The following is a 10,918-nucleotide window of genomic DNA, read 5'->3' as shown; positions in this document are numbered from 1 at the left end:
ATAGTTTTCTTTAGATATTTCTTCACGATCTATAAATAATAATTATGCTACACAGTTAAATTAAATAAAATGAGTAACTGCACTTAAACAACCCTTTGATTATAGATTGAGAAAGCCTAGGAGCAAGTATTTGCTTGTGGTAATGATAGAAAAAAAGCAAAGAATTAACTAACAACCCAAGAGAACATAAAAACCAAACATTTTGTTCTTTTTTCCTGTATGATATAAAAAGTTAGAAATAAAATACAGCAGGTTTCACAAAACTTCAAGATGTGTCAAAGATGATGTTGCTTGGAGAAATAACATCTGTTCTGTTTTTGTATTTGTCATATTTCCTAAAAAATTTAAAATGAAACATTGTGTTTTTCCAGGCTTATGGACACAGTTTTTTGTTGTTATTTTGTTGTTGTTGTTTTTCATACAGGACACTTTGGCATAGTTAAGCTCTGCTTTCTCTTCTAGAACTGTGAGAAAAAATTCTCACTGTTGGTGAGAAAGATGTGATATTTGCCTAACAAAATCAATTTGCATTTTTTTCTGGAAGTTTCTAAGTTGTTCTTTTCCTCTGCCATGACAGATGACTTCTCACAGGTGAAAGTCTGACATTTTTCCTGAAGAGCTCTTTTTCCTTTAACTTTACAGAGCTCAGCACATTTTTTGCCAGGGGCAATATTAGTGATTTCTGGATGTCTTACTGACGTGGTATTTTGCCACTTGTATTTATTTTCTGTGCTATGACAACCTACTGTTCAGTGGTAGAAATGACACAATTTTAGTCTTCATCAAATTCATAGTTTCTGCAAAAGTCTGATTTTTCATAAGTGAAAATTCATGTAGTGAAAATGGAATCATTTCATGCAGTTCTTACTTTGGCCCTAAGCACATGCACTGAGCGGCTCTATCCTTTACTCCAAAGTCATTGTCAGTATCAAGTCTGCAGATGGGTAAGTCACACCTGAACACTCTGGGAAGAAGGTTTGTAATTACAATAAAAGCTTTGGATTTGATCTCCCTATTCCTTGAGTTTACCCTTTTGGGTTCCTCTCTAACATTCCACACCCCCTTAGATCATTATGTCTTGTTAGCTCTTATCTCCTTTCTTTATAGCTGTCGATTTCTCTGATTTCAGCTTTATTCAGTGCCACGACTCTCTCTCAAATTTCCCTTCGAGGTATCAATGCTAATGTTTTCCTACAGTTATTGTCTTATTTTTCTCTCAATTTTCTCCTTTCTAATCCATTTATGAACTTGCTTCTGCTCTTTATCAATGAAGACTTCTTAGAGAAAGTAGCAGTTATTTGAAGTGCTGCATTCATGTATTAGTCAAATATTTAGTGAGAACTTACTATGTGCAAGCCTTTGTGGGAGAACACAAAGATGCTTTATATATTATTACTGCCCTCAATAATAGCTAATGCTCATATAACATTGACTATGTGCCAGACATTGATTTATGTGCTTTGCAATTGTTTACCCATTTGACCCTCCCAATATACTCTATGTTTTCATATGTAGGTTTTATTATTATTGAGGTACAGTGAGGCCAACAAATCAGAAGATTATTGCCATTGAAAAAGATATTTTGTTACTCACAGTTCTCAAGAGGAGAGAGCATGCCATGTCATGCTGGGCCACACAGGGAAGCAGCAGGATTAGTCAGCAAGAAAATGTGAGCAAGAGATTTTTATTAGGAAGGAATGGGTGAGACAGGGCAAGCAGTCTTAGAAATGGCTAGTTTGAATGATCTCAGCAGGCTCTGGGATCCAGGGGCTGTTCTGAGTTGCCTGGTACCTGGCCCTGGGGTGAATAAGGCGGGGGAATACTGGCCCAGAGTGTTAGACCAAATAGAGGAGGTGGGGGAGGGTGTGGGCTTTCATTAGTTTGCATATGAAAGATGTGCTCAGAGGCAAATCTTTACTATCTCTAGGAATTGGCTAGTCCTAAAATGGCAGTCTCCCGAGGATCAATAAGACCCCAGATGTCAGAACATCAGAATAAAAAGACATATTTAATACACCCAAGAAACAGGGTACTATTATTATCTCTACTTTATAAAGTAGGAGATTGAGATGAAGAATTTTAAATGACGTTCCCAAACCTACATAGCTAGTAAGTGATTGCATCCAGATTCAGACCTAGTAGGTCTGGCTCCAGAGCTCACGTTCCTAGTTCTGTGCCATGTTGCTTCACTAAAGAACTTGGATTTTCATAGGCGACATAAAAAATATGCAATATACATGTGATATCATCTCAGTGCCGTAAGAAAAGTAAAAAGGGGCTTCAGAATTCAGAGGAAGGAGATGTCAATCAAATTGGGGCTCGACATAAAAAATATGCAATATACATGTGATATCATCTCAGTGCTGTAAGAAAAGTAAAAAGGGGCTTCAGAATTCAGAGGAAGGAGATGTCAATCAAATTGGGGCTCAGGCAAAAGTTCAGGAAGGAAGCAATAATTGAATGTGTATTTGAAGGATGACAAAGATTCCCACAGAAATGAAGAGGTCATTCCAGGCAAAGGGAATTGTTTAAACAAAATGTGAAGATTTGAAATCAGTGAGTGCTGTCAGGAAGCCGCAAACCACCCATGTAGCATAAGCAAAGCCCGTGTATAGGGGACTGAAGGAAATGATACCGAGAAAGTTATTTGAGATCAGTGTTAAGAAAGTCATAAATAAAAGGCTAAGGAATTTGGACTTATATATATATATGACAAGTCATTGAGCAGGAGGGTTATGTGATCACATCTGTGTCTCAGAGGTTAACCTGGTTTCTGTGGAAGAAGAATTGGAAGGAGAAGAAACAGAAGGTGAAAATATCAATTAGGATGTTATTGAAATAACTCAAGTGAAACTTAAGGATAAAACCAGAGACTATTAGTGTTGATTCCAAAACCATTGTAGAGATAGTTGAAAGCACCTGACATTGAAATTACGTCTACAGAGAATGGCTAGAGGAACTGGGAATTTTACCACGCCAAAGAGAAAACCAACGGGTAGAATCTTCTGGTTGCTCTGCTAGGCCAGGCCTCAGAGGCTTCTCTGGGCTTCAAGGTGGGAGAGAATGAAGACCTGGACAGAGCTCAAGACTGCTTGTCTATTATTTCAGTTCAGAAGCTGATAACAAGTAGTGAAAAGGAGCCTCAGCACCACTGTGGTTCAGCATGGCACTGTTATAGGAATAAAAAGAAGAGTAATTTATAATAAAATAACATGTATTTCTTTTTTTTTTTGTCCTTTTTGAGACGGGCCGCGCCACGCTCAGCCAGTGAGCGCACCAACCATCCCCATATAGGATCCGAACCCGCGGCGGGAGCGCTACTGCGCTCCCAGTGCCGCACCCTCCCGAGTGTGCCTCCGGCTCGGCCCTAAAATAACATGTATTTCAATATGTAAATGCTCGAGCAAGACTATCCCAGAAGCCTTGATGTAGACAGATGCTTGTACCTACTGATAATGAATACATTTGGATTTAAGAGAGGTAAGGCCAGAAACTTCAATAGAGGAAACTCAGGAACATGAAAAAGTAAAGATATAGGTAGTCACTAAATAAAAATAATTCCTAACAGACCAAACTTGTCTATCAAAAAAAGAGGAAATAATCTTAATTGAAATAAGGATAACTTGCCAAGACAAATTACAGACTTTGGAAACAGAGAAAATGATGAAGTATGATATTAGCACGAGCTGGGCCTTATTTGTAAGTGCAGTGTCAAAATAATTCCCAATGTTATGATGGGATAGTGACAAAGTATCTCTGAAAACATATCTCCTGCCTTGAAATTCCTCCACATATTGAGGCTCACAGTCAGTCTCTGGCACTTAGAAAGACCCAAGGGACCATATCCTCTGATAAGCTATGGGAGGTTGGGGATGTATTGCAAAAAGAAGCAGTAAGACGAGATCCCTGCATCATGTATCTTCACTAATCCACACTATTATTAGTGAATCTTCACTAATTTAAAAATATTATTTCTAAGTCTGTTTTAAAAAGCCTCAAGTTTCCTTTGTTTTATATATATATATATGCATGTGGCAGCTATATGTGCTAACACTGGTCTGTTACATCGGTGACTCATTTATAATGACTGGCATTGTTTTGCTGATATGATTTTTTGACATGGTAAACAGCTCTCTGAAAACATAGTACAATATCCCCTTGATTTAAACTGTATCACATGCCTGAAAATTTTAGTTTATAACTATCATTAAAGGGACTTTGTGGTGATATGTGAAATTATTTTCTAGACTTTCAAATAATTGTAAACTGTTTTTTCTCCTACATAAATGCTGATGGGTTATTTGAAAGTCATGCACTTTCACTGGCTGAGCGAGGTGCGGGCGCAGCACCGAGGGTTGCGATCCCGTTGCCGGTCCCGGTCCGGTACGGGCGCGACACTGAGGGTTGCGATCCGTTGCCGGACACAAAAAAAGACAAAAAAAAAAAAAAGAAAGAAAGTCATGCACTGTAATTCTCTACTGTGCAAAACTGACATGTGCATCACAGGACATCTGGCATCTCTGCCCACCCACACTCTCCATATAACAGCATCATCCTGCAATTGCTATGAAAAATAAAAATAGATGCGTAATTTTAAAATTCTCCTTATAAAGAACTACTGGTTTAAGTAATGGCTGTCATTGTAAAGAAGATCCCTGCCAAAGGACACACTCAAGCACATGCTAAACATTTTAGCAGGGAAGCGGTAGGCAAAATTCAAGTATTGGGTGACTGGTTGGACTAAATCAAAGTTGAAAAAGCAAATGAAGGATTACAGGCACAAAGTAGGTATGAGAAATGTGTGAATGGGGCCAAGAGGAAAACAATAAAAAGTCTTGCGGTCTCTGTGGCCAGTTGTCCTAGCACCATTTGTTGAAAGATTATTCTTTCCTCATTGAATTGTCTTGGCACCTTGTCAAAAATAAATTGACTGCAAATGTGAGAGTTTATTTCTGGACTAACAATGCTATTCCATTGATCTATATGTCTATCTTTATGTAAGTACCATACTGTCTCAATTACTGTAGCTTCACAGTAAGTTTTGAAATCAGTAAATATGAATCACACAAAATTGTTCCTTTTATCAAGATTATTTTGGTTATTCTGGGTTCCTTGAATTTCCATATGAATTTTAGAATCAGCTCATCAATTTCTGCAAAGAAACCAGCTGGATTTTGATAGGAATTGCATTGAGTTTGTACATGAATTTCAGGAGTATTGCTACTTTAACAATATTGTCTTCTCATCCATGAATATGGGATGTCTTTCTATGGATTCAAAATTTTTTTCAACAATATTTTGTAATTTTCAGAGTGTAAGTTTTGTAATTTTTTGTTAAATTATTAAGTGTTTTATTCTTTTCAATCTGGATGCTTTTTATTTTCCTACCTAACTGCCCTGGCTAGTTCTGCTTAGTTTATAAAACTTATCTATCTTATACTCCATTTCTCTTTTACTCATTATTTATTTCCCTGGTTCAGTCAAACCAATTGCCTCACTCTTTCTGTTAACACTCTGCATCTTCTGTTATCTTTTGGATCTTTAATAATTTAATTCTTCAAAGAAAACATCCCTGATTAATGTTACCTCACTACTGCAAAAATTATTTCTATAATCCACACCACTCTGACACATTAATCATAATTTGAATTGCCATTTATACTGTTACTGTTTATGATCTAGGACACTTCATTTCTAATATTATAATTTAAGCTCTTTTGAGTAGATTCAGTGTTTTCTACTTTCAGGTCTTTAAAAAAAATCCTAACAGAGTTCTAAGTGCAAAGAAATGGCTCTAAAAGTGTTTCCTACTTGCTTTTTTTTTCTTTTCGACAAAGAAGTAATTCAGTGAGATGAAAAGATTACTACCTTGTCTTGAATCTTGGCTTTGCCATTTAAATGCTGTAAAACGTTGAGTGATTAACTTACATGAGTCTCTATCTATAAAATGAAAGTAACAATGTCTAACTTGATGAGTTATAATAAAAATTAGAAATAAGCAGGTAAAGCATATAGCCCATGGCAAGCATTTGGTAAATGGCATGCACACTCATTATTGAATAAAGCAATGTGACCACGAAAGAGCTTTCTTTTCAGAAATAAACAAAGGAAAAAGGAAAATGAACATTTAAATGGTTGTAAAAATTATTTCAGATTCTGATTATTTTATTTCAATATCGTAATTAAGACTTTCTCATCAGTGCCATCTTCTCTTTGGAACTCTTCACCATTTATTTCGGGGAGAAAATACAGCATCAAACAGAAAGTGTGACGCCCTCCCCAATCTTCCTGCTCATTTTATAAAATTTCTGGCATCTTACATTGCAAAATAGATGAACAACATCAAGATACAATGTACTGAAAGTCAATATTCAATGTCAAATATAGGAAAGTTTAAAGAGTCTAAGTCATTGCTTCAGTTTGAAATGAAGTGGGAAACTTTGGGAGCTACTTTTTGTTCATTACTTGTTTCCTATTTCGCATAAGTTAACCAGAGAAAAATAATGCAAAATGTTATATTTTGCTTGGTATTTCCTTCTCCACAAACTATAAAATAATTCTCTTTGTAATAGTTTCTTTAAAAAAATATTTTTAAAAATTCTAACAGTCAGTAGAGTCTAACCAGAGAAAATGGTAGGATTCAGCAAAAAGCAACATTTCATCTTCTTGAGCTTCATTAAAGCAGAAATTCCTTAACTACAACCATCTTTGATGGGGAAATATTTATTTTAAATAAATATATTACATTCTAAATAGAGCAAGTCAACAGATGTATGAGAGTGAAATCAAAAGTTGCAAATTCTTGGGCTTTCCCCCTGGCAGTTATATTTTTGGCTTTACCCTCTGTGTGTAAAGGAATAATTTCCAGTCTTTACAGAGATTTAAAAAAAAAAACAAACACAAAAGTCTGAAAGGTTATTTCATATGTACTGAGGAAATTATGCATATCATCAGAGTCTAGCCAGGAAACAGAAATCACCTGAGTAGCTGAGTAGACCTTAATGTAGAAAACTGATTTGTTGTGTGATGAAAAAGCTGAGAAACCAAACGGGATAGTGGGGCAATCCAAAGATTCACAGCAGCAGGGAGCCACACCCAGCCATGACTGAAGGGACGAAGAGTGAAAGCAGTGTTAACAGCACTGGTGGAAGCTGGAAGCATAGCTGGCCTGCCAGCCAAGAGCTGGATTCATGAAGCTACTGGCAGAGAGGGGCGAACAGAAATACTCGGCTTCTTCCTTCCCATTACTGCACAGCCCCCCAATCCAGTTGGAAGCTAGATAGCATGGGAACCACAGCCATGGAGATCAGAACATAGGAAGGGCAGGGAAGGGATGAGGGGGCAAACAGGTCCAGGATGCACACATCATGGAATTGCTTGCTACAGTGGGGGACATACGAGGGAGTAGGGGAGGGGCTGGTACTGAAGAAAGGGAGACTCGTGAAATGCATCTGGCCATTTACATTTTGGTAGAGGACATGAGATGGACACTTGAGTTTTATTCTTTTGGCGGATGTACGGTACAGCAGTGTTTCCTACTTGCTTTTTTTTTCTTTTTGACAAAGAAGTAATTCAGTGAGATGAAAAGATTACTACCTTGTCTTGAATCTTGGCTTTGCCATTTAAATGCTGTAAAACGTTGAGTGATTAACTTACATGAGTCTCTATCTATAATATGAAAGTAACAATGTCTAACTTGATGAGTTATAATAAAAATTAGAAATAAGCAGGTAAAGCATATAGCCCATGGCAAGCATTTGGTAAATGGCATGCACACTCATTATTGAATAAAGCAATGTGACCACGAAAGAGCTTTCTTTTCAGAAATAAACAAAGGAAAAAGGAAAATGAACATTTAAATGGTTGTAAAAATTATTTCAGATTCTGATTATTTTATTTCACTCTTGATTTTGTGTTATATACTAGATTTATCAATGCTACTATATTCTTACTTTTAGGTGGACACTTGGAAGCAGGGGCCACAATCTTACTCTGTCTTACAAAAACTTTTGGTATCCCAGTATATTACAATGTTCTAGGGGTGTGTATACACACACATACATTTTGAAACGTGATAGAACGTGTAAGGAAATGGCTACAGGAATCAGCCGTGTAAATCATGAAACATAAGATACAATCCAATGTCCTCTGAGAGGATAAAATTCACACCTATTCATCAGGACATTTAATATAATGAAAAACTTTATGAGTTGTTAGAAGACCTATTATAATGAGGTCCTTTATGGCTTGATTGAAGACTTATTACAATGAGGTGCTTTATGGCTTCACTGAAGACCTATTACAAAGAAGTCGGATTTTGCATCCCAGGTCAAGAGGCTACACCTTAGCCACTGATAGATTTGCTGAGACCAACAGAAACAGGTTGAACAGGAAAGAGTAGAGTGTGTGGCTTTGGCAGATCATGGGCAGAAGTGGAGAAAAGTTCTTGAGGGCCTCTGGGAAACGCCAGCTGGTTTCTGTTCACTAAAGTTAGGAACTTACTCCTGTCTGGTGTATGGTACTATTAAGGGTACATTATTACCCTTCATTTGATCTTGACAAGAGAATTTTTGGTGATTAAAAAAAAAGAAAAAAAAGACAGGCTGATTAAGCTGTATCTGGGTTAACTTTCCTAAATAGCAAATTGGCAGACAGCCTGGAAACAATGTAAATTCTGCTTCATTAAAATTACAATCGCAGTTGATTTTTTTTTCTACCTAGCTGGCTACTGGGAAATAAAATTTCAATGGTTGTACATATGGCTCATGTAAAAGACAAGGTATAGTAAGCCTGCACAGAAATTCCCGTAAATGGGACTGGAAGCAGCCATGGCGTAGGATGACCAGCTATAAGAAATGCTGGCCCCTCCAGAGCCACCACATGCTCACAAAATGCTGTTCTATTAAAAGGTCAAGAAAAGAAGCTGGCCAAGAACATTTTCTTGTAAAAGTAAATAAAGGAGTTGACTTGCATATTATATAATCATAGAAATATTTTACAGTACAGCTTTCATTGGCTAAAAATTGGCTTGATATTATTGTATAACTTTTTTTTTTCAACTCTGAACTCAGAACTCAAGGGAGCACTTTGCAAGAAAAATGACAATATAATATTTTGTCTATCAACTGTGAAAAAAAGCCAAAGAAATAATGTCACAGTGTGTTTGTTTGGCATAAAATGTATATTGATTGTCTTTAGAAAGAGCCTAAAGGTAAAAATGTAATAAGTTAAAGTTGACTATAAGTGTTTCAAGTCAATGTGTCCAGTAGTATTCTGGGACCACAGCAAGGCAGGAAAATTGGGAAGAAGGATTCAGAAGAGAAAGGTAAAATGCTTTCACTTTATATACGCAGGTAAAAATGTCCAATACATAGTTAGAAACATAGGACTGGCTCTTTCTCGTGGCATCATGAAGATGTATGTCTCCTTCTCAGACACCAGCTGCCAGAAATGCACTGAAATGGATGATGAACACCAACATCATAACTTCTATGAGAAGTGTATGGCTGCAGTCACTGCCAGTGCCCTGGGTGAACAGTGGAAAGGTTATGTGGTCTGAATCAGTGACAGGAACTACAAGCAGGGTTTCTCCATGAAGCAGAATGTCTTGACCCATGGCTGTGTTCACCTGCTACTGAGTGATGGGTGTTCCTGTGATACACCAAGGAGAATTGGAGAAAGAAAGTACAAATCTGTTTGGGGTTGTATTGTGGATGTTAATTTCAGTGCTCTTAATTTGATTATAGTGAAAAGGGAGAGATGGATATTCTTGGACTGACTGATAATATTGTGCCTCATCACCTAGGGCCCAAAAGAACTAGCAGAATCGGCAAAGTTTTTAAATTTCTCTAATAAGATTAGATTCCCCTTTATGTTGTGAGAAAGTCTGTAAACAAAGAAGTTAAGAAACTCAGGACCAAACTGCCCAAGATTAAGCATCTTATTATTCCATGTGTTCTGTAACACAAAACGTTGTTGTATTGCTCTGAGGAAACAGCTTGCTAAGAAAAATACACAAGAAGCTGCCGAATATGCTAAACTTTTGAACGTGAGAATAGGAGACCAAAGAGAAGTGCCAGGAAAAGATTTCCAAGAGACAGAAGCAGTCCTCTCTGAGAACTTCTGCCCTGAAACTGAATCCAGTAAAATAAATAAATAAATAAATAAGATTTTCTAAGAGTAACAAATAAGTAAGATCAGATGATTTTTTCAAAAAGAGAGAATATAGGATTGAAGTTTGGGTGAAAGTCAGGAGTAGAAATGTAGATATTTTTCAAACACAAATACCACAAGTAAAGTTAGAGGATAAACAATGGGAAAAAAGGTTTGTAGCACATATAAGAGAAAGGATTGGCTTTCAGTAAATTTCTACAAATCAATAAGAAAAAGGCAAAGACTATAAACAGGAGCTTCACAGAGGAGGAAACTAAAATGGCCAATAAACATATGGAAAGATGCTCAGTTCACTAATAGCCAAGGAAATGGATATTAAAAGCATAAAAGGTATCCTTTTATACCTTTCAAGTTAGCAAAACAAAAATTTAATTTTATAATATTGAAATACCATGTACACAAGTTCAAGTGGTCATATATCATACTCAATAGGCTTGCTCGAGTAGCATTTCCTGGGGAGTGTTCAAGGGCACAGGAGCAGTAGCAGGTGCTGTGAGGCATCACACAGTAATCTAGTAGAGCCTAACTCCCGTGTCTGCGAAAGGGACTCAGATCTTCAGGCTGTGAGGCTTTTATGCTCCAGGATTAAGGAAATGGTAACCCCTTTCCAGAGTGGAGTGAAGGATTAAAAACCAGGATTCAAGAGCGACATTATATATATAGAACCTCTGCTACAGCTCTAACCTGCTAGCTTGGTATTCAAAAATCACAGCCCCTTTTATGGGAATGAGGTAGGTGGGCTCAA

General features: G+C 36.9%; 1 pseudogene; it reads left to right on the top strand.

Moving 5' to 3' along the window:
• The first annotated feature begins 9,409 nt into the window (after positions 1–9,409).
• On the top strand, positions 9,410–10,151 carry LOC103593453 (annotated as a pseudogene).
• Positions 10,152–10,918: the final 767 nt, after the last annotated feature.

This window comes from Galeopterus variegatus, unplaced genomic scaffold, assembly GCF_000696425.1.
Source record: "Galeopterus variegatus unplaced genomic scaffold, G_variegatus-3.0.2 Scaffold1347, whole genome shotgun sequence".
Lineage (NCBI taxonomy): Eukaryota > Metazoa > Chordata > Mammalia > Dermoptera > Cynocephalidae > Galeopterus > Galeopterus variegatus.
The sequence above is the reverse complement of the archived record's forward strand: the minus strand, read 5'-3'. Positions and strand labels throughout refer to the sequence as shown.